This window comes from Neodiprion virginianus, chromosome 7 (genome assembly GCF_021901495.1).
Source record: "Neodiprion virginianus isolate iyNeoVirg1 chromosome 7, iyNeoVirg1.1, whole genome shotgun sequence".
NCBI classification, from domain to species: domain Eukaryota; kingdom Metazoa; phylum Arthropoda; class Insecta; order Hymenoptera; family Diprionidae; genus Neodiprion; species Neodiprion virginianus.
Window position 1 is genome coordinate 1,997,018 of NC_060883.1, and position 23,210 is coordinate 2,020,227.

A 23,210-nucleotide genomic window follows, 5' to 3' on the forward strand; every position below is an offset into this window, starting at 1 on the left:
CCGTGGGAATCCTTTTCGCAGCGTCCTGCTGGTCCAGTCCGACAGGTTTTACGATCCGCGTCTCGCGGCTATTTTCTCGTTCTTCTCAAGCCCTCGTCTCGTCTTCGGACTCCCGAAATCGGGGGATCGTCGTCGCCCCTCCGCCTCACGAAATCACGTTTCTCCTGGACCGACCTGTTTCAGCAGCTTCGTATCCCGCGACCTTTGACCTTATTCATCCTTTATTCGCTAGATGATTTCTGAACAAGGTGACGCGACGAAGGGATGCGTTGGTAGAAGGATCATTGATACGAAATTCGGATTACATACTGAGAAAATTGGATTTTTTTTATTATTTGTTTTTTTATTTTTAATACAATTGCTTATTGAGATTTAATTGTTGAAGATTCAAAAATTGAGGATTTAGTGGTCAGATGTTTTTAATACTACTTCTTCTTTTTTTTTTTTTTTGTTTAGCGAATTATAGCTTTTCTGCAATATTTCAAGCTTCAGAAACGGGTGAAATTGCAATTTTTTAAATTTAATCTAAGATGAGATTTTGGGACATTTTGAAAAATCTACGCTATTTGTGAATCGGCGCAACGTGATTTTTTTCCCGTGAGTCGGCAATATTTATTGAGGATTGGAAAGTTCGTGGAAAATTGTTCAAAACATCTGAATAGTATTGCTTTAAAATTCAACTCTTTTGAAAATAAAATTCATAATTTTCTGCTTCGCGAATCAGCTTTTCAGAACTCTCAATGTACTTGTTTTTTTATTTTTCGAGCTTGATGAGTAACTCTAACGACGTATAAAAAAAAAGAAAGAAACATCCAATAAAAAATTGAATTTCACTATCAGGGAAAATATCCATTTCCAGACTTTCATTTATTAACATAAATTAATAATTCGGTCAGGAATTACAAAAATATCTGCTGTAATTAAAAAATTCAATTTTCTACAACGAATATATAGCTGTAACACAAGTCAGTCAAGATTAACTCGTTTTCGAAATATCTTTGATTAAAAAAATTCGTCACACACGTACAAACATCCATCCGAAAATAGTCGGAGGTGATTATCTAGACCTCGAAACATCGAGATCCAGCAAAAAGTCAACCTTTCACTTTGTCAGTCTGACAACAACTTCTTTTTTCCCTGAAAATGTACGAACGGAAAGTGATGAAATTAAAATATCTCTCAAAACGACGGCTCAAAAGTATCCCGGAATATGAAACGTGGATGAATAAAATCCGACGTTTCCCAAGGAGATCCACCGAACCTGGGAAGACGGAGGGCGTCGGCGTCGGCGTCGCAAGCTCGAGTCGAGAGAGAGTATCGACGTCTTCAAGTCACATCCAGCTATGCAGGCGTAGCTATTATATGTATACATATACCATACATAGAGGGTTGTGTATGGGTGGCCGGAGGATCCCTTCTGGCAGCCTCCGTCACCCTCAGAGGCGAACCCCTCTTCTTCCCTTATTCCCTTCTCTTCACCCCCCCCCCCCCCGCCCCCTCGCCATCCCACCGACCCTTCCTCGAGTAACCCTTTCGCAAACATGGCTGCCAACGCCTTATTTCCGCCACCCTTATATTACGCGGCGTGGATTCTCCTTACGGCTTTTAACCCCCCGGGTTCATATCTTATCTATATATATAACGTACAACGTTACTCTATATTATTACACAGGTGCAGGATAGCGTACTTTACTCGCTCCCTCATCCCGCGGGATGATATTCCCCCGTGGATCTTCACAATATTTCTTTTTTTATTCATGCACTTTGGTTCTCGTTTTTTACCGTTTAAACGTATACCGGTATAACATGAGGATTATTCTCGCGGTGATGTATGTATTCGGTTATTTATTTAAAGATTGACGGGATATACTCTTGTATGTAGAAAAATACATAGTAAATATATTTTTGTTTGAATGACACAGCTGCGGAGACAGTTGTGAGAAGACGTTTGTTGTTAAAAAAAAACTTTCACGATTTCTGATTATATATTTATCTAAATTCAATATATGATAGGGATTTTTGAGATTCGCTAACTTTGTCACAGCGTATCATCGGAAATTATGCAAATAATTGTCAGACGTTAGTAAATAAAAAAAGACTCATTGTCCGAATATCTGTCTTCCGAAAAAAATAATCGAGACACACCGCAAAGTGAGATCGGACGATTATGAATAAAAATTTGTCTCTGTCTCGAAGGAATTTGAAATACAAACAGCAGTTTATAATTTGAATACTTTTTTCTATCTCAAACTTTTAATGAAAATTGGTGCAGATTAATGCTCGACTATCTTATAATAAAATCAACGAATCCCTAAGAGTCTATTATTCACTGGCCACTTTTCTGAAACAAATTCAAAAAAAAAAGAAAAAAGAACATTACTTAAGAAGATCGAAGCTTGCAGTTGGAACACTTGCATCTGCATCCGGACCACTCTTTATGAACACAAAAGTTGAAACGCACACAATTTCTGTACGACCTATACACCATTCTAATGTAATTTCGCGAGAATCGCAGGATTTTACTGCACCCGCAACTCCCGTCTCCTAATTTTCTCTCTCTCTCTCCCCCCCTACCTCTCTCGCTTTGCTCCACCCGAAGACTAGGCGGTACCATCGGTCGAGTCCCGGGTCCGTCCGGTACGTCGGTGGTGTTTGGATGTTAGACCGCAGTTACAATATCGCTTGATTAGAAATGTACATATACGTGCAGCAGCGGTGGACCCGTTGAACCCGTTGCCGAGGGCGTTGGCGATAGTGAGGCGTCCGCCCGCTTCGAGGACATGCAAAATCCCAACCCGCGTCATCGTTGACGCACATCGACGAAACTTAGTTTCTAACTTGGTATCTTATCATTCAACGTATGAAATTTTTTTCGTTTCTCTATCCGGAGGCTGTTCCAGCGGTATCGAAGACCGCGACATCTGGTGGTAGAAATTCAACGCTTCAATCGCACCGTATTTCGTTTTAAAACACATTGTTTTTCGCATTTTTTACCCTGAATCGATTTATCCTTATGAAAAAGAACTCCAACAGCTTGCACGGAGATCTTGGTACTCTGATATTTCAATTATTTATGATCCTAAACTGTCAGCTGACCGACTCTTACGACGCCATATTGTTTTGCCACGCTGTTATTTTTCACCAGGCAATTGTTTCGGTAGTTCTTATCAAATACAAACTTTAGTTCTAAAATCGAAATGCTGATACCCGGGATAAAATAACAGATTTCTTTTGTGTAAAAATAATTGAAACATTTCTAACGGCTGTGTAAATACGACGATTTTGATGTTTGTTTTCTTTTTTACTCTGATATTCCGAATTGTTAATCACCTTTCGTCACTTTAAAATTCATAAGAACAGAGAGTTTCATATCTGACGATTTCTGCATTATCTACACAGCATATAAGTATGCATGTGCAGGCGCGAAAAGGTCTGCTAGAATTCCATGGTAGAAGTAGGTATAGAAAATTAGTTCAGCTTGTCCCGATTCCTGATGAGAATAATCGAGATGCATACAAGATTTCTACGAAAACTAGATCGAGTCTGGGAATAACGTGTATAATATAACATACATAAAAAAAAATTGCATAGAACTATGAAGAAGGCATTTTTTTTATAAAAATTTATAGAAAATATAATAAATGCTTCTCGTCGTCTTTTTGCAAACGTCTCTTACCCTAAGTATCAGTTGAAATTCATATTCCTTCGATTTTATAAAAGAGTGGTTTTAATATGATACTTTTGATTGCTTGCGAATTTTTTATATCCGTTATATTACTTTACTTTCCTCTTATACACACGTGGGAAAATCGTTTTCTCGATTCTCTTGGCGGGACAGTAACCTTGGTTTATTTTCAACCATTTCCTTTTCACGGCAAACTTTCTGGCTTGGCCGAGGTTAACGAAACGGAGTGAAATTAAATGAATATTACAGTGGTAATCCACTCAAAATTGCATACACTTACGAACCAACTAACGAACGAACGGAACGCTTCATCAAGTGTGCTTAAATGCAGTCTACAGACACGGCGAATAGTCTGTTATCACATAGTACCAACGTAACGTGTGTGCTTTGTATGCAACAGCATGGAATGTCGAATTTGTCAGAAAAAGAAAAAAATTTCATTTATCAGTTGTATAATCATTCGACTGATGTTTAAGAAAACAAAAAAATTCAACACAATTTTTTTCATCGCGTTCAAAGTATCTGAACATCGAAAGTCGAAATTGATAATTGAATTTTTTCGCTTTAGAAAAAATGATGAGACTTTTAAAAGAATGGATTTTTAATTTTTTAATTTTTGTTTTCCAATTTGTCTGATCGTTTTGATCTTCCGTTCGAAAATTGTACACCTTGTACGCAGGGATATATACGTGTGGGAGTGAATCTGGGAAAGGAGCAGAGCGGCAACGTCGTCTTTCAACGTGTGATAAACAATTTAAGAGAACGACGCGGGTTTTGTGTGGATTGTATACCTGTATTACCCCGGTGTGTGTGTTTCTATATTTGTGTGACTTTACATGAGATGAGGTGCAATTTGCCAGCCGGTGGTTAAATATTTAAATAGCTGCAGCACAGAAATGGGCAGAACGAGGCTGTAGGTACACCTAAAATAGACAATTTCGCATCGGTAGATTTTCAAAATTTATAACAGTCTTGTATGCCGTTTGGGACGAAGAATCGCGACGAAACGTTAAGAAGATGAATAAAACAGTTTCAACTTACGGCTTCGGTTAAACAGAGCGAAAAATGGACGATCGGTGAAACACCGAGTGTAAGAGAGAGAGGGACAGAGAGAAAGTGAAAGATAGAAAAGGGGTGAATTAGTGGCCAGACGGACAACCCTCTCAACGTCTGCCACCGACACCAACGACACCTCCTAGCCAAACACGTATTCCTTCCAAATGTAATTGCGGATTCGAATACTTAGATTATATAACTCATTGACGAGTCGTCGAACGATTTTTCGAAGTTCGCCCTCTTCGTTGATCAACGACGCGAAAAATTCGAGTGTTTCATTTAATTCTTTGACAGTTTGAATCAATTCTTTTAAGCCTATCATGCATACATTTTTTTTTTTTTTTTTACTTTTTAGTTCGCTGATTACGAATCTGAACTCGAAATTCGAAAGTTCAAAACGGTGGATCCAACATGGCGGACGTAAATTCAAAAAGTTACTTGACATCGATAAAACTTTTTGACACATGGTTTTTCGGGTCGCTGATTACGAATCTGAAATCGAAATCCGAAAGTTCAATATACCGGATCGAATATGGCGGGAAAAATGAAAATGACAGGAATGAAAATTTTTTTCACGTGTATTAAGTTTGTGTATAAATGATAGTAATGTTTTTTTCTTCATTAGAAAAGAACGAATTTCTACACTTTGTTTACACGTGATATTTTTGCAATAAATAAATAACTTAGATGTTTTCTTTATTAGAGGTTTGAAAATATTTCAGGGACCGTGTGGAACGAAAAAACTCGGCAGTTGTTACCAAAAGTTACCAAAAAAAAAATTATTTTAATAAATATAAAGCTGGCGTCCCAGCGTAAATTAAAGATAGATTGTTGATAAAAATTTCTTTTGCTCATCGTTCGGTTTGTTCTCGTGCTTGACTCGTTTTGATTTTTTATTTTTTGCGTTCTAGTTTCTACAAAGTCCTCGTAACGCGTAATAACGTGTAATTTATAATAATCACATACGTGTATAATAATTACGTCGGAGATCGGATGTTTGCCGACTTGCTATACCGGAAGTGAGCGAGTGTGGAGCGAGCGATTGCATACATCGAACTATGTACATGATACCTGTTCATGTATGACGTTCAGTGATCATGTCTATGGTAGTTCCCATAAACGTTTGCTGCGTTACGTCTGAACAGACGTAGGTACATATATACTCGATGGAAGTGAAGTCCTTGCTTGTCTTTGAACTGGCTAAGTAATTACACCACTTGGTACACACGCATTTCCGTCTCTCTCTCACTCTCTATCGCTTATTTGGTTTAATTTGTTTTCCAGAAGTTGATCAGCGTCGAATTTACACTCCGAATAACCGTTTTGGTAATTTTTAAACACCTGGGGGTGAACAAAAAATTTGATAACGAAGAAAGTGGAGCTTTTTTCTTGGTAGGGGGGATGATTCATCCCTTGTTAAAATCCGTCACTTTGTTTCGAATTTATAACAACCAATGGCTAATCGTCTCCTAATCATGGGTCAATTAATGCCAGAGGATTCTTGGTCAGATGAGAAGATATTCCGTCTCTTTCGCTCGAATATATCCCATGGAAACACCGCGAGGGAACGCCTGTCATTTCCTAATAATTACGCTATTTCCGCAGCCTCTCTAATACACAATCTACGTCGTTGTAGGTATAAGCTGCCGCTCGACATTTCCCTTGCTCTAGACTACGTGGGTATAATCAGCTTTCACCGAGCAATCTAAGAGACGGAGAGAAACCTTGATACCAGGTGTTTCATATTTTCGTAGATATTGTTTTTTTGCATCTTTAATTCTAAACTGTTTACTTTCTCTGCGAATCATTTGAAATTTTTTCTTCCAAAAACTATTTTACAATCGATTAATGAAAGTTGGTCGGAAAAGTAATGTAGAATATTGAAACATCTTATCATTTATGAGGATGAGGATAGAAAAACAAAAGAAAAAGAAGAGCTGCTTTGTACGTTAGGTATTGGAAAGAAAGTTTCGAAGATGAAATTTTTTTTGCCTCTGTTAAATCAAAATGTTCAAAGGAATTCGTTGGTTACGTGCAGGAAGGGATTGAGAATTTTCGGTTTGACAGAATTTCGCTGAACCATTGAGCCGTGAAATGTACCCTTTTCTTGAGTTTTTTGGGGAGCGAGGGAAAGGGAGAATGCGAGAGAGGGAGGAGAGAGAGAGAGAGGTTTCCTACCCTCGTGTATGCGCAGGGGTTGAAAACTTTATTCGGCGGGAAAATTTGTAACTCTACCGTGTCTCTCTTTCACTAACTTCGAAGCATATATTATACCTCCTACTTGAAAATCAAGACTGTTTATGTACGTATATGCGTATGTGCCATGCGTATGTAACATGTATGTACATGTATTGTATATGCATACGCATATTGCGAATCGTGAAGTTATTCGAGTGTTCAGCAAATGGTGTACCTACTCGGTGTAACCGGTTCATTAAACACTACCAACCTATGTTTATGCGAATATACCCGCGTTCATGTTCGACTCATTTAACGCTCCTGCTCTGCCCCTTTCGTCTGTCTTCTTCACGTCTATTAAGCTGACACAACCAAATGAGCAAAGTCATAAAAACAAATATAGTAATTTTATAGTAAAATTTTGTTGCTGCAAATGTTGATTTTTTTTTTTATTTTTGGTATATCGCGGTTGTGCTGACTCGATACCTTTGTTGAGCTAGCACAATAACCCAAATTTGGTCTGTATACGTTTAATCAGGGAAGCAAAATTTATTACTGCTTTGTTACTGATTTCCTGTCCTGGTTTTCATTTCATTGTGCCACTCATTTTTGAAAGAATTAATATTTTGCTGATTCGAGAAAAAACTTGACAAGTTCAACTAACGGGCTTGCTACATTGAAACACCACTTGACTATTCTATGTAAGCTCTTTGCTGCTGCAGTGAAAATTTTTCATTTGACAGTTAAAACTCTTGCTGTGACTTTATTGACATAGTGCATTTTTTTTCATGTATTTGTGTCAAGTTATCAGTGTTGAGTCAGCACAATTACACATTTTCTGTTTAAAATGGGTGGTGCAACAAAACTGAAAGTAGGGCAATAAATTCATCATGAAAGATGATCAAATTTTACCACCTTGATTAAAGATAAGAAAAAAGAAATATGTCTTTCATTGTAATAGCTCAAGTATATCAAGTCAACTTTCAGCTTTCATCTGAATTAGAACGAACAGTGTAAATCAATGAGTTCTTTGATGAAAATATGAAAAAATGCTGTACCCTGTTCTCAGCTCATGTTTGTCGTGGAATACTTTTTCGAATGGATTAATCAAGAGGTGCCGGATTAGAAAATGAAGCTGCACGGTTGCCTGGCAACGTTAGAAATTCCAGTCGAAGAAAAAGCGTCGGTAGACGGGCAAGTTGGTGAAGGTAGGTGCCGAGCGACCGACGAAGCTAGTTGCTGCCCGGCTCGGACGCCTCTGGGGTTTTGATTGATTAGAGGGTAGAGAGAAGAGGTTCGGTTCAACTCTTGCCCCGGAGGGTGTGCGCCGGGGTGAGTTCAGGCTGTGGCGCCAGGCCCCTGGGTCATTTGGTGGTGGATGGCCCAGAGCTGGCGAGGGGGGGAAGCGGGACCTGGAGCTGGACCTTGCTCCAGGATGCTGAGGCGCCACAGTTTATAATAGTTGGCGTGTGCCGCCCAACCCCGAAACCCCCGGGTCAGAACGCCCCCCCCTTCCAACTTCCACGCGGAGTTGCTTAAACCTAACATAGACGACCGCCTCCACTGCCAACGGTTAAGTCTTGTCCGTCGCTTCCGCTACCCATTTTCGACTCAAGGGAAATGTCACCGGAGACCGGAAAAAGAGAAGCCGAGCATTGATGGAACACCATCTTGGACAGTAGTCAAAGAAAGTTAGGGAAATCGTGTCTCGTCATTATCGGTGGTTTCATTTTCTGATGGAAAAAGAGAGACCGTGCAATGATGGAACACCATCTTGGACAGTAGTCAAAGAAAGTTACAGACAGTGCACCGAGCATATCATGTTCAGTTATTCCAACGTATGCCGTAAGACATCGTGAAGATGCAGGGCATGAACCAAAATCCATTTACGACATAACCGGATTATCTATCAACTATCTCTAATGACTAGAAATCGTCATTGATGAGATATAATACCGAACGTTCGTGCATGGCTGGAGGAAAGATCTAGTATTGTCTGTTGCGGTCGCGCGGCGAGTGTGGCTATCATAATTCTGCGTTATCTATGGAAATTCTAAACCGTATACTAAATAACTACAGTGTGTAGGTGTACACGTAGGTGAGAGGAAATACCCATCCTCCAGCTATACCTCAAAACTATGCAATTCGCCGGGTCTCGTCGTAAACACCCGTACCTGATGCACACCAACCTCATAGGTATAGCCAGGGTCAGGTTAGGTTCGAATCACCCTCTCCGACACGAAATTTCTTAAAATCAAGCACAAAAGTTGGTTGCGTCAACAAGCATCGAAATACCCCAAAGCTCATTCTACTTTGTTTTCACCAGTGAGACTTCCAGTCCGATTCAGAAGTTTGTCTAGTTTCGACGCGTTGTCATATCTACACAGAAACCATCCAGATCATGTGCGCTTCGTGATGCGCAGAGATGATAGTTTTTGTTCGTTGGGCAGTTGGTATGGTACCAAAGAATGCTGTCATTATCTTTATCGAAGAAGGTGTAGCGACGCGTGATGATTGGAAAAAGATCGAGCGAGAAACTTGGAGGATAGAACGGGGGTTCGGAGAAGAGTCTGTGGGTCTACAGCGACAAATGGGTTTCATCGACACGACGACGTCGCTGCGGATGATGAGATCTGCTGGCTTGCATCCTGATGAGACCATTAGGATGGCTTGATAAGTCCATAATATTGTCTGCCCCATACCCAACCTTACGCGGCGACGCCATCGCCATCGCCTAGTATAACTCGACCCTATTTCAGTTAGATTAGCAAGAAGATAGAATGCCGCCGCTGGTGTTGCCGTCCCTCCTCCTCCTCCTTCTCCTCCACCTCTATCTCCTCCTCCTTCTCCTCTTCGTGCATGCTTCTCGTAAAGTTCGCTGGTTACCAATAACGCTCTCCACTTTGACACTAAACCCAAACCTGATAGAACTAACCCTCCTGGTCTGCTTGGCTACCGGAGAACCGATATCTCAAACCAACTCACCTCTGTCTTAGTTCCCACACTTTATACACGCCCCTATTTCGCGTCATAATGTCCCTTCACATCATCCCAAAGAACTGAAAAAATCCTGAACTTGATGCATTTACAGACAACATGTCAGAGTCGTTTGAAGTTTTTTTTAGATCGCTAGGATTACTGACATCTTTTCGAAATGAAGTGGTATCTTTCCAAGCCTTCAACATTGCGAACATCTCACAAAATGTCGTGCGAATGAACCATAAAAATTCTGGAAAATCACCTGATGTTAAAGTTGAAGAACCATCTGAAGTCTTCCGGTGGATTTTGGAAGGCGGGTTGTTTGTAGGAGATATCGAGATGTGGAAGAGGGCCGAATAGGTATCTTAACGTTCCTGTACACATGAGTCGGGATCGCGTTGGCGTAACGTAGCGGAATGACGGTGCGGTTTACCCGGAAAATGGCGTCTGCCTCTCCGAAATAATATCCATAATAATCGGCGGAGGGCCCAAGCCGCGGAGCGATAGCCGGGCGGAGTAGTGAGAGAGGATTCGGGGGGGTGGTAGAGAAGCGGAAAGGGTATTAAGGGTGGGGTCCTCCTAAACCGAACCCGCGGACCGCAACTCAATTCTATCTTGATCAATCAAGCAGCCGGGTTTCCCGAGTTATCTCCTCCCCCCTCCTTTCGCTCTCTACCTCTCTCACCTCCTCTTTTCTAGGTTATGTCACGCCACGAACGGCAAACGGGGTACGAAAAATTTGGAAATTGTTGGGAAAGGATCTCAGACGGAAACCGACATATCGAGACTTGGGTCCGCGTTATTGCTGCAGGCATCTAGGAGATCCCGAGAGCTAAGGGGGCTCCATTGCTCGCCGCAAACCCGACTTCTCTCGGGCCGAAAGAGATATGGCGGATATTTGTCAGGCTAACAAGGTGTTGGGTTCCCGTGCCAAGAACCTCAACATCTGTAACGCTCAGAGTTAATTTGCCACCCCTATACGGGTTACGTCATAACACCAAGCGCTGAGGATCCTCCACTTGCTGTACAGATTTTATATCCAGCTTGATTTGCACAGTTCTCTCGGACGATTCGCATTATCGTTTATTCGAAAATTCCAGGTAGCACACTTGCGCAGAGGATGACTACCATTCGTCTACTAAAATTCGATGTTTTGACAAATTGAAAAAATTGTTGGAAAAAAATGGACGAAAGGTTGGCTATTTTTGAATAGCTATAGATCGTCAAAAAACTGGATTTGAAGTCGACATGCAGTATACTTGACGTTAAATATGTTCTCTGAAATACCAAGTATCAGGTAATTTGACTATACAACCCGTTGTAATTTTGTTCCATTGGATATCAAGTCAACTAAAAACCAACATTGTGCTAGATGGTAATTGCTATGACTTAAGACAGTTGAGACCATTTCTGCGGAAAGCCATCATGGACTTCCAACTCTTTCGCTCGCAAAGATCTCGCAGTTTTTCATACCCTCACTTTACCCGGCATTGAAACGCGCGCGGATTGAGGCGTAGGGGTGGTTTAATTGAGAGCGTTGCGTACGGAAATCGGGGGGATGGGGGAGGAAGTAATATGTGAGATTCCGCATCAGGAGCCGAACCGAACCGGACCGAGGTGGGTGGAGAAATCGAGTTGCAATTCTATCGCAATTCTAGGGAGCAATTGGGGCGCTCGCTTTGTTTCACGCCGTGCAGGAGAAGGAGGAGGGTGCAAGCCGCCCTGGAGATAATGGAATTTGTTACCGACAAGTGCCAATAACTGACGCGAGCTTGTTAGCAACGTTTAATCGCGTTACTCGCTTCCCCGCCGTGTTCCGGGACCACCTTCTTTAATTCGGCTGAATTTCACCCGTTTTATTTAATGCTCACCCGTTAATTACCGCCAACGCTTCGCCCAGATTTCCACCTTTTTTTTTTCATTCAGCCCTCTCCGTTTCATTTCTCTTTGCTTCTTTTCGCTCGCTTCTATCAAAGGAAGTTGCACTTGTATCTAATTCACTGCACCGAGAATTGTTTAATTACAAATTATACGTGATCCGATTTGTGCGGTATTAATTAATCGCTGGTTTAGTTGTAAGGCTTCTGATTTCTCGCCACTTTTTTTTTTTATCGGAATTTAAGAATTCTCGACTTAAATGCGAGATAAAATTAAACTTATTAATGTTCATCAACATTTATTATCCGTTTGATAAAACTGGAGCATTTGATTTGGAAATTCAAATTATTTTCCCCCTCATATTTCGATTTAAAGCTCGACAAGTGTAAATTTATTAGCAGCTACTTCACATCACGTTGAGATTCAATTAGAATCTCTTAAATCTTCCTAAAACGTGACATACTAAGGCAAGTATGAAATGGTGATTGGCGTACATAATCTGCTGGTATGCCGTCGGTTCGTTATGTTGAATTGAATCGCTGAAAAATTTTGCACACATGTTTAATTCAAACGCCCATTACGACCAATTAGCCAAAGGTCAATCATCCGCGTTGTGCGCAGAAACCCCGTCGAAATATCGGTTGGCGCCATCTATCTAAGGGTGGTTGAAACTCTATGGATCCTCGGCTCTTCGTCAGTAATGCAAGAACGCTGCAGACTCCACTGCGAAATTAGTTATCAACGGAGCGAGCAGTCTTTTCATCCCGTCAAAGAGAATTCGAGTCTACAGTTGTCTTGTTTTTGAAAAAATTCATTAAAAGAGGCTACAAAGAAGGGGCGGCATGTGTGAACAAATAAAATAACAAAGATCGTGTACGGTATTGTTCCAGTAAAATTATTCCTTTATTAAATCGTATGAACAATTGTTATTAATGCATGGAAAACATTTCGTTACAAATTAACGAGCAGAACGAATTAAGGAGAAATATAAGAAAACCGATCATCCAACGAATCGACAAAAAAGAAATTTTCAAATCAAGCGACTGTCATTCGGACCAATTTTTTTTACTTTTGTCACAACTTTGCTGCGGTAATGCCGACAGACTGATTTCGCGGATTGTTTCCACAATTCGAAACAACTCTCGAGTTTAGATTCAGATTAGGTTGGGTTAAGTTACGTTAGGTTAGGTTAGTCGGGTGGTGACCGGGACCACTTGGGACAAGGCTCGAGTTGTCGTTGGCGGGTTTGCGTTCAAAAAATCGGGTATGCGCGCGCAGCGTCTTCATTGATCGGGCTTCAGGGTGGTTACGTTACGTATACCAGCAGCAGCAACCAGCAGCCATCCTTTCTCTTCGTCGTTTATATATTCCCACCTCGAACGACCTCGAAGAGGAGAAGAGAAGGGGTTGCGGTGACGGTGATGTTCACCGGGCGATTCTCGCTTCCTCTCCCCGCCGTTCGACTTACTAGACCGCTGCAGGGCGGGGCCCAAGAATCGGTTTTTAATCCTAAAAAAAGATGAAGAAAATTGAAAAAAGCAACAGACAAAAAAAAATCAAAATTAAAACTCGAAAAATTTCATTTTTTTCTCGACGTTTATCTCTCCGTTTTTTTTTTCTTCCTTTCGTACGGACACAAAACACAAAAAAAAAAATAAAAAATTGTACAATCAATATTATAGCTTACAACGAATTTCTGTGAAAGTAGTATAAAAAAATGAAAGTACAAAAAAACACAGTCAATTTTACATTTTTATTAGTATCTTATTATAAATTTTTGCCACGATCGTCCGAGCAACAGGTTATACATCAAATTTATCATTTTTATTTTTCTCCCATTGGTTTTCCTGAAAACGATGAAACGAATCAAGATTTATGTCCACGATCCTCGATTCGCGCTCACACACACACACACACGCATATATTTCAACTCCCTCACCCCTGTCACGTTGAATTTGTACCGGTACCATTATATGCACGTACATGTACGTGAATATAGCGCGCGATCGTCCGCGCGAAAACGGAATTGAACGTTTTTAAACGAATCTTTACGTCACGGGGTCAACCTGTTGCGCGACTGCATCGCGCGTGTGTATAGAAGAAAAGAAAAGAGAAGAAAGAAAAAAAAAAGAAAAATCTTTAAAAAAAAGTCGAAAGTTAAAGGACGTAAAATAAAAGGAAAGAACAAATAAAGTTACGGGAAAAAATAAACGCAGTGTTTTACTTATTTTTTTCGTTCATCAGACCCGGAGTTTTTTCTACGAATCTTGCACACCCCTAAACGCGATAAAATATGCAACCTCTAATTAATCGTATCAATGGGAATTAACGTCGCTTCGGTTTTCTATCCTCAAAAAAATTTAGCATAGATAGGTACAGCCTATGTTGTAACGATACGAATAGATAGAAAATAAAACAATTGGGATAGTCGAACGAGGGATCAAATTGACGAGACTTGGTGGAAATTTTGAGTCTCAACTTCGAGGGGCGGCGGGGGGATGAGATTCGGTGGAGAATCCGAAAAATTCAAGCTCACCGTCCGATTTCCCGCCTGAACCGCAATAGAATTTTTCGAACCTAGATGAGAACGAATAGCTGTTACCCCTTTAGCGTGGGCGGGGTGGGGTGGGTTCAAAATTCAAGCATCAATTCCGGAGGCACCGTTTCACCCCTACGGTACACGTCCGACCTACCCTGCAGGACCCGACGCAATTAGGAACCGGCCGCCCCTTCTGTCCTATTCTGGTTTCTATGCTATCCTGACTTCCCTTATTCGAGACCGAGGCTGGAAACCCTCCGCAACCGAAATGCCGGTCGGCACCCGCAACCCCCTGCAAACCCGTCCTCCTCCATCAGCCATCGCACCACCAACAACTCCTCTTCTCTCCTCTCCTCTCCTCTCCTCTCTCCTCTCCTCGCCTCTCTCTCTCTCTATCTCTCTTTCTCTCTCCAGGCGGACGTGATCCAACGGCAGAACCGAGCAGGAGAGACCACCGCCAACTACACACGCGTTTTTAGAGTTACCAGAGTGGGAGAGCGAATTCAGCCATCGTCGTCATGGTTACACGTGGGGGTGGTCAGCCAGGGGTGGGGAACGCTCGTACAGTCCTTGCAAAATTTCGTAAAACTCATACGCCGTCCGTAGCTGTAACCGGGAACCAGACGCATCGGTTGAGACGATTCGAGGATAAAAAACGGCATGCGACTCCTTTGAATGGGGTGGTTTTATAACTTTTGGAACTGATTTTACATACCCTGAATCTCACTCACTCGGAAACTTTAACAGCGGTGACGCTACTTCTGATGCAACACCGCTTCCCGCCCCCTACTCCATCCTCCCCCCCCCCCCACCACCTCCACTTCATATCCTCACTCACGTTTTACTCTTTCTATGAGGTGCAGCAGCGGTTCTGTTTATTTCGGTTAAGTGTCTCCACCGATTAATAACGCCTCCGAATTTAACCTTTTGAATTATTTTTATCACACCAGCGGATTCTCTTGTTACGCACGCTTTTACCTCCGTTATACTTCTTCTTCTTCTTTTTCTTCTTCTATCATGGTGTCCAATGGCCCTTGAAACTATCCTTGAATTTTTCTTGCGTCCTGGAAATGTTTTATTTTCAATGTCTTGAATAAACTGGTTTTGTCCTTGAATTTGTTACTGATTTTTCATCGGACACCATGCGTCTATACATGCTGCAGTTGATTTATCTACTCGACTATCCCATCCTCAACATCAATTTTGTCGCGATCGTTCAAATAGACCATATAACTAATTGAGTCATACTTTCGTTTTCCATCTTTCAATTGCATGAAACTTGAAACAAAGTTGCACCAGATTCAATTGCAATATTACACACGAGCAATGATGCTGGGAGTGTACGGTGGAAAATCAGTGGAATACAATCATCTATTCCTAGTACGATCGTCTCGATTTGTGGACTATCGATACGGAATCAGTTTTATTCGTAACTCGATTAAACCAACCCCACGATTCTGCCAACAACATGAAAAACGATTGATCTTGCGTTCGAAAAATTGACGTTAACGAAGCCGCAATCACGCGGGCTTTCAGGTAAACGTTTATAGGATCGAGTTTGGTCAGGGTGCCTAACGATCTGAAAAAAAACTGAACATTTCTAAATGTCGTGAAATTCAATGCGACCCTAAAAAAGTCATGAAATTGTCATGATATTTTACCAATGATATTGAAAATGACAAAAATTTTTAGGTTAATTAGTACCTCGGATGCTAATTAAAAAATTTTTTTTTCAATCTTGAGTTTCTTGTGTAGATGGATCGATTTAAAGAAATTATAATGATGTTTTTTCATTTATTGCGCGTAAGGTGATCTGAATTTCGAAAGATCAAGACGTGTAACGTCAAGTTGCTTGCTATGCTCTGAACATTTGGCAAATGACATTTAAAATTTATATAATACTGTTGTGGATAGTCGAAAAATCCTTATTTTCTTTCTGAAAAAACCTTAAATGTCATTATGTCCTGGTCGGCGAAAAAAAGTAGACCATATCCGTGAAAATTTCCACCCCATTCAACCTGGCGTCGGGGCTGGTGTTTTGTGTTTTCGGTACTTGAGAGAAAGCGTCGGGACGTCTGCACAACTGCGTCGGTAGGGTTATACCGTAGGTACGGAAAGCCGCGAGATAAACCGCAGCGGCCGGTAGCGGCATAGAAGCGTTAAAATTTGTACTCCTGGACAGCTGTGTGAACGCAGCAGCAAACCGGCAATCGGGGGAGTGAGAGGTGGGATAAACGAGTTAGAATTACGCTGAGCGTTAATGTCTGCAGTTTGAACCTGTGGACGAACGGTGACTGGATGCGGAACCGGATTCCGGAGGAGTTAGACGTCCGTGCTAAAACCTACATACTACCCTCGGCCGAAGCCACCGGAACACGTCCCACAATCGAATCGCGAAACGCCTGCATTTCCACCCTCGCGGATATTACGCTCGAATTAACCACCACCACCGACGACGACGACGACGACGACGTTAAGCGTCGTCGTACCGCATTGTTGCAATTTATGCAACCGAAACGAAACGTCCTCGTACCTCATTCACTCCGTACACCTTTATAGGTACCCACGATAAGTTGGACGTTCGGAATTTCTGCAGTTTGAGAAAATTCAGGTGCTCCGACGCTTCGCGCGGTTGAAACGTATGCGGGGGATGAAAACCTCACCACTTCCCGTGAGGCGGGGGTCTGCTGTCCCAGTTATAGAAAAATTGATTGTTTTCGTTCGGGGATTCCCTCCACCACGTGTTCGGTGCGCCGGTGTCCATGGCCCTGGCCCTGGCCCTGACTCTGTCCCTCCACACCCCCGAGCACGCGATTCAACAACCCTTGCCTGCTGGTTTATTATACTTTCATTCTTCACGTCCCGGGAGGCTGCGTGCCAAATTCCTCTGTGAAAGGACGCGTTAATAATTTTTTTGTTCTATTGCTTCTTTTTTTCTTTTCCCCTTTGGGAAAATTTTTTTTCGCTTCTTCTTTTGTTTTTACTAACCCCCCATCCCGTTTGGGTTATCTGATATACCGTGTTATCGGTTTAATCGCAACTGCAGCGGCTCCGTAATTATCTAATGCATGGGATTTTTTTTTTTTTTTTTTAGAAATGAAAAACCTGTGTCAGAATTCGAAAATATAATATATATATATTTTTTTTTGTACTGTAATTACGATCGTAAGGAGATTAGAGAGATATGATGAGGTTATGTAAACCAACCTAGAAGTCGTCTCGAATTTCGTTTTACCTTTGAAACCCGATGAAAAAATTAAAAAAATAAAACAAACACTGGAATTTTTAGCATCCTCGTCATGAACTTTACTCTTGTTAGTACTTTATAAAATCTAATTGAAATATGATTACGAAATCTGGACGACATTCTTTTTTTTTTTTCACAGATCGATGACATGGTGGAACAACTACAAAAATTGCAAGAAAAAACGACAAAATTCTTCTGGTCTCGACGTCTACTTTGCTACGAAAAGAGGAATACTTTGTTTTTCTTCGTCTTCATTTCTCGAAATTCGTAAGTTGAATATCACCATTAACCATAATTAGCAGTAAGGAGAAATTATATGAAATAATGATGTCGAAAAATGTGTACCGAAAAAACAAAACAAACAATATTGCATTGTCGTGATGCAGTCTCGAGGGATGTTTAAAGCTTCGAGTCTCTAGCTGATCCGGAAATTTGTTTAAAAAATCGATCGCAAAATTTCCACCGAAAAAACAAAAAAAACAGAGAAGAAATTGAGCTGGTAAAAACGTGATAATAAAATATAATCATTCGAATAGCCATAATCGTGAAAATTATCGTAGATAATACTTTGCCCAAATACAAGTCCTCTATTATATTTTGGAAGCGACGTATTTTCGAATCGGGAAGAGTCACCCTGCAACGGCAATGTAGGCTAGTCCCTGAAAATCATCTAGATAATCTTCTAGTACACTAGCGGCACGGGTCGGCGAGGTTATGGGTGAGCATCTATCGCGATCGAGGGGCGGATGCGGGGTAGGTTGAGGGTTGCGAATTACGGGAGTACACACACGGACGCACACGCGTTACTTCGGGGGTGGTGGGGGTTGAATTTGCGGGGGTGTAAGTCCGCGCTTCGACTACGCCGGCGAGCGCTACGGTAGGTAGTCGGGCGCTAGTAGGTGAGAGAGTCGAAGGCGGAGTTTGCCCCTCCACCCCCGTCGAGCACCCCTTCCTTCCACCCCCAAACCCCTCCGGCAACCGGCAAAACGTACGCCTCTCTTCGACGGCGTGCCGTGCAGCCCAGCGGCATTAGCTAAGCTTTTCTCTTTATTGATTTTTGTCAAAAGCGCTTGCGCGCCTAGCCTCTCTCGGTTTATACCTACCTACCTACCTCTACCCACCTTTGCCACCCTAGCGCACTACACGCAACACTATTATACCGACGGCGTTGTATAGCTAGGTGAGCGACCACCACCACCACCGCCCCCGCTATCCCAGATCGCCTCCACGATCATCCCCCGAAGATCCTGATACGAAGCTCGACTTTCCCGCGCTGCCGAAAAGTCTGAGTATGTATTTTTTCTTTTTGTTTTTGTTTTGAACGCTTACCACCACTCTGGCTGTTTTCAGTTTTTTTAAACAGTTGGTTTTACTTTATATACATTCGCGCTTTTTTGTTTTTTATTCACGGGAGAGGGAGAATTTGATGAAGAAATTAACAGCCACTTGGACGAAAAAATAATTATTCGATTTTTAACACTTAGAATGGATAGATTGGGGTACGTTTGTACCGCGCGGGGATTTCAAATCATTCGACGAAACAGAGATCGCTAGGAATTAAGCCGGGCTTTGGGACAAATTTTGACATACTTTCGGAATTTTACATGATATTTAAATGGTACCAACGTTTTCCTCATTAGAAAAAAAAAAAAACTTCCCCACTTATAACTATGATAATCGTGATCGATCGCGAACGTTTGTCCCCCCCCCCTCCCCGTGTATTGTTAGGTACCTAGTTAAAAAAAATTAGCGTACCTCTGTTTCAGGGTCAACTGAAATATTCACCTTGCGTACAGGCAACCCTTTTTCCAGATATTGAAAAGAGGCGAAAGCTAGGTTGCCTGAGAGCAAGCGTTTGTTTATAGTTTCTAGAAATCCTATATCGATACTGTGACTTGAAATAATCACGTCATCTTCTCGTTTCTTCTATCAATTTCAATTGTATCACATGCGAGGCATTCTTTTTTTTTTTTTTATGTAATTACTAGGATTTGCTTTGGATTAAATATTACATATAAGCGAGAATCGAGACGGAATTTTCACGCCCTCAAATTATATAAGCTTCTTCGCTCTCTTCGCACACGAACGCGACACACGCTCATACACACGAATACATATGTGCGCGCATAATTCTACTCCCCCATAACGCGGTGGACAGGAATATAATTAAAATCAAGGGACACGCAATTAATACGGCCGTCAGTTAAGTCAAGTCTATCGTAAATATGCCTTATAGTAATTTTAAGCAGTAGTTGTTACCGAGCGTTTATATTCATTTCTCGATTAAATATTAATTACTCATTCTTCGCCCTATTTACATATAGTATCACATTATTATTTCACGTTCATCTCAATTTTCGTTTTTCTTTTTCGTTCGCGCTTACACATTTTTTTCTCATAGTTTCCTCTGCATATTTTATAATAACCATAATTATAACAATTTTTATTTCAAATATTTACAATATTCCCAACTATCCAATGATTGTCATATTATATTTAATAGTTACTTCTTTTCATCGCGTTAATTTTTAAATCGTCGCGCGTACAATTGAGTTTTAAATTCTTGTGCAACACTAATCGAGAATCGAAGTAGAAAATTTGCGATTCGCAATGATCGATGATCGTAAATCCATACCTAAGTACACACATTACACAGCTGTGTATCAGAGACAAATTTCCCACCTTCGCTACCTATTAATTATTCACCATCCCCCAATGATCCCCGTAAAGAATAAAAAGCAAATTCACCTGTCCCCGCCTCTTCCGCCTCTCTCTTCTCTCTCTCTCTCTCTCTCTCTCTCTCTCTCCTCTAATTTCATCATCGTTTCGCCCTCTCCTTCTCCCTCTCCCTCGTCATCATCATCTCTCTTTTTCCCTTTCTCCATCCCTCTGTCCATCCTGCTCTCTTTATCCGCATTGGCTGTGCACTCGGGTACTCGCCTCCTCATCCTCGTACGCGGCGTCGACTGCAGCAGACTGACTCGTTGTTTTTGAAATCATCATCATCATCGTCATCATCATCATCGTCGTCGTCGTCGTCGTCGTCGTCGTGACGCGCGCGCGTGTGCCTCACTTGCACGTACAATACGGGTACACTCACAGAACGACAGACACGGCGGTTCCGTAGTTTCCCTCCCCCCCTTGCCGCCAACCCGCCGAAAACCCTCTCGCTGCACTTTGTCATCAATCATTGAACGCGGCCGGGCTCTGCCTCCTCTACCTCCTCCGCCACCGCCGCCTCCGCCGCTACCGGTTGCGGAACCTGCCTGCATTGCGTATATGACGAAGTATTACACACGGAGAATTCATCATATTATGGATTATAAAATGACGGATTTAGAGAGAGCGTTGAATTTTACTTGTATATACATCGTATGTACTTATACATGGTATATACATGTACAGATATGTTACAATGACGAGGTCATCGTTTGGTGAGAGGAACGCGGAATTTGGAATCGCGGAGATTCGAAAGGTGTCTGATTCTTCCGCGTATCATTACGACCCTTTGATACTCGCAACCCGATTTCTAAGGTCGATTTTGAGTGACAGAGAGGCGGCCGGGTCGCCTACCTACCGTCGCGAGTAAAAACGCAACACTGAATATCTCGTTGAGGACGAGCTAGCCGCTCGGATGCAGCAGCGGGGTATCGGTGCATGGGTGTGAGGATATATTGAATTCGTGTTGGTGTATGCTGCGTCGAACCGCCGCCCGTCCACCTACGCCCCTTGTCCGCAAACGTATGATTGGCAACAATCGGCACCGCGGCTCGTCTCTATATACAACGGTGATCGAGAATTCGTTTGTTTCAGAATCCCCCTGCACGTATGCATATGCATGCATGCAACCCGCGCACAGACACGGATACTTTGCCGCTCCTTCTTGCTTCTTTTTTCGCGAGGCGCGAGTCGCGGCGTTGAAAGGAGAGAGACAGAGAGAGAGAGAAAGATAGCGAGAGAGAGGGAGGGAGGGAAAGAAAAAAAGTTTGCGGAAAAAAAAAAGAAAATTTTAAAAAACCAACGACAACATTGAATAAAGACGGAGAAACGATAGGGAAAGAGAGGGGCTACTAGGAAAAAGAAGAGGGTGACACCAATTTTTTTTGTTTCTTTCTTTCTCACATCGAATAACTTCTCACTCCCGCCCGGTTTTCCTCCCTCTCTGTGCGGTGTGTGGGTGTTTTTTTTTTTTTTTTTTTTTCGTTACGTCGTTTTATTCTTTTTATTCTCGCCTTTTTGTATTTGTTTGTTTTTTTTTTCCGTTCGCTTTATTTTCATACCTTTCTCTCCTCGTCGCGGCTCGTCAATGAACCGATATGGTATTATATGTATACGAACGTGTGTATACGGACGTGGATGGGTGTATATACGGATGTATGGAGAAGGGGAGAATCACCCTCGATTCCCCCGCCTGTCCGACCCGACAGTCGCTTTTTAATAACCGTTTAATTATGTTCCTGATTTTCTTTCGCGATTTATTTTATTTGAATTTTTTCTTTTTTTTTTTCTTTTTTTCCTCTCATTTTATCGTCACCCTTCGCGAGTTTACTTTTATTTATTCGCACCCTGTTATATATTCGACCCTCTTTATAATTATAATGCGCTAAAGTATATATATATAATATATATATATATATATATACTTATATACACACACATATATTAATGTTTTTTCTTTCTACGATCATTTGACGTTGTTTCTTTCATTTCTACTCATTTCATTTATTTTTATTTTTTTATAAGTTTCACATATTGTTGCTTTTCTTCTCATACTACCGTATAAGATATAATCGTGCGGATGTTGGATGCCGATTGAAAAAATTAAAAATTTGGAATACGATTTTGAATGTTTCGAAGAATGGGAGGAATAAAAAGAGTGGAAATAAAAATTAAACATATTCACACACCTGTATAATAATTATTGTATTCATCTAGGCGGCATACCGTAACTGTATGATATAAAAAACTTGACGTGGGAAAACAATTTAGTTCAGGTGACAAGGAAGAGTTGGAGAGGGGATGAAATACAAAATTTCACACATCAATATGTTATGTGTGCGGAGACTGCACGTTTTTATTTGATAGAATAACAATTATTATTTACTCCCTGATGTTTTTACTTTTTTTTTGCAATCGAGAGAGCAACCGCGAGAGAAATTTTGGGGCAAAATGCATACAAATAAATGATGTTTATTTTTTATTTCAAATACAAACAAATCGTTTAATTAAATATTGGGAACAATTTTTACTTTCACAATTTACCTACCGTATTTTTATATCTACCGACTCCAGCGACCCTTGGTGGCTTTTTGTTCAACCCTTGCGAACGGTGGATGATACTCGTGTCGTTTCCCGTTAAGGTGGTCGGTAAAATTGGTAGCTGTACCTTCACCCCAAGGCTAAGGATAGCGTGCAGCGGATGCTGAGAAGGGAAACGAGGGAATTTGTCGGTACTGTAGAAGGTTTTTGTCTGTATAAATCGCCAAAACGGAATGCGAAGATAACCGCTTGGTAGTTACGCAGAGTTTAAAATAACTGCTGTTTTTTTTTTTTTTTTTTTTTTTTAACCTGAGTCTCCTTGTTTTTTATCATATTCAATCGCAAGTGTCTTAAATTACTGATGCTGCTATTATCATCACCAATATTTC

General features: G+C 41.3%; 1 long non-coding RNA gene across 2 annotated transcripts in view; it reads left to right on the forward strand.

Moving 5' to 3' along the window:
• Positions 1-23,210, forward strand: part of LOC124308561 (uncharacterized) — a 126,174-nt gene that overhangs the window by 54,270 nt on the left and 48,694 nt on the right. For both annotated transcript variants that reach the window (XR_006909015.1, XR_006909016.1), the window contains one exon: positions 17,702-17,829. This is a non-coding gene — a long non-coding RNA (uncharacterized LOC124308561). The remainder of the gene's footprint in view (positions 1-17,701; positions 17,830-23,210) is intronic.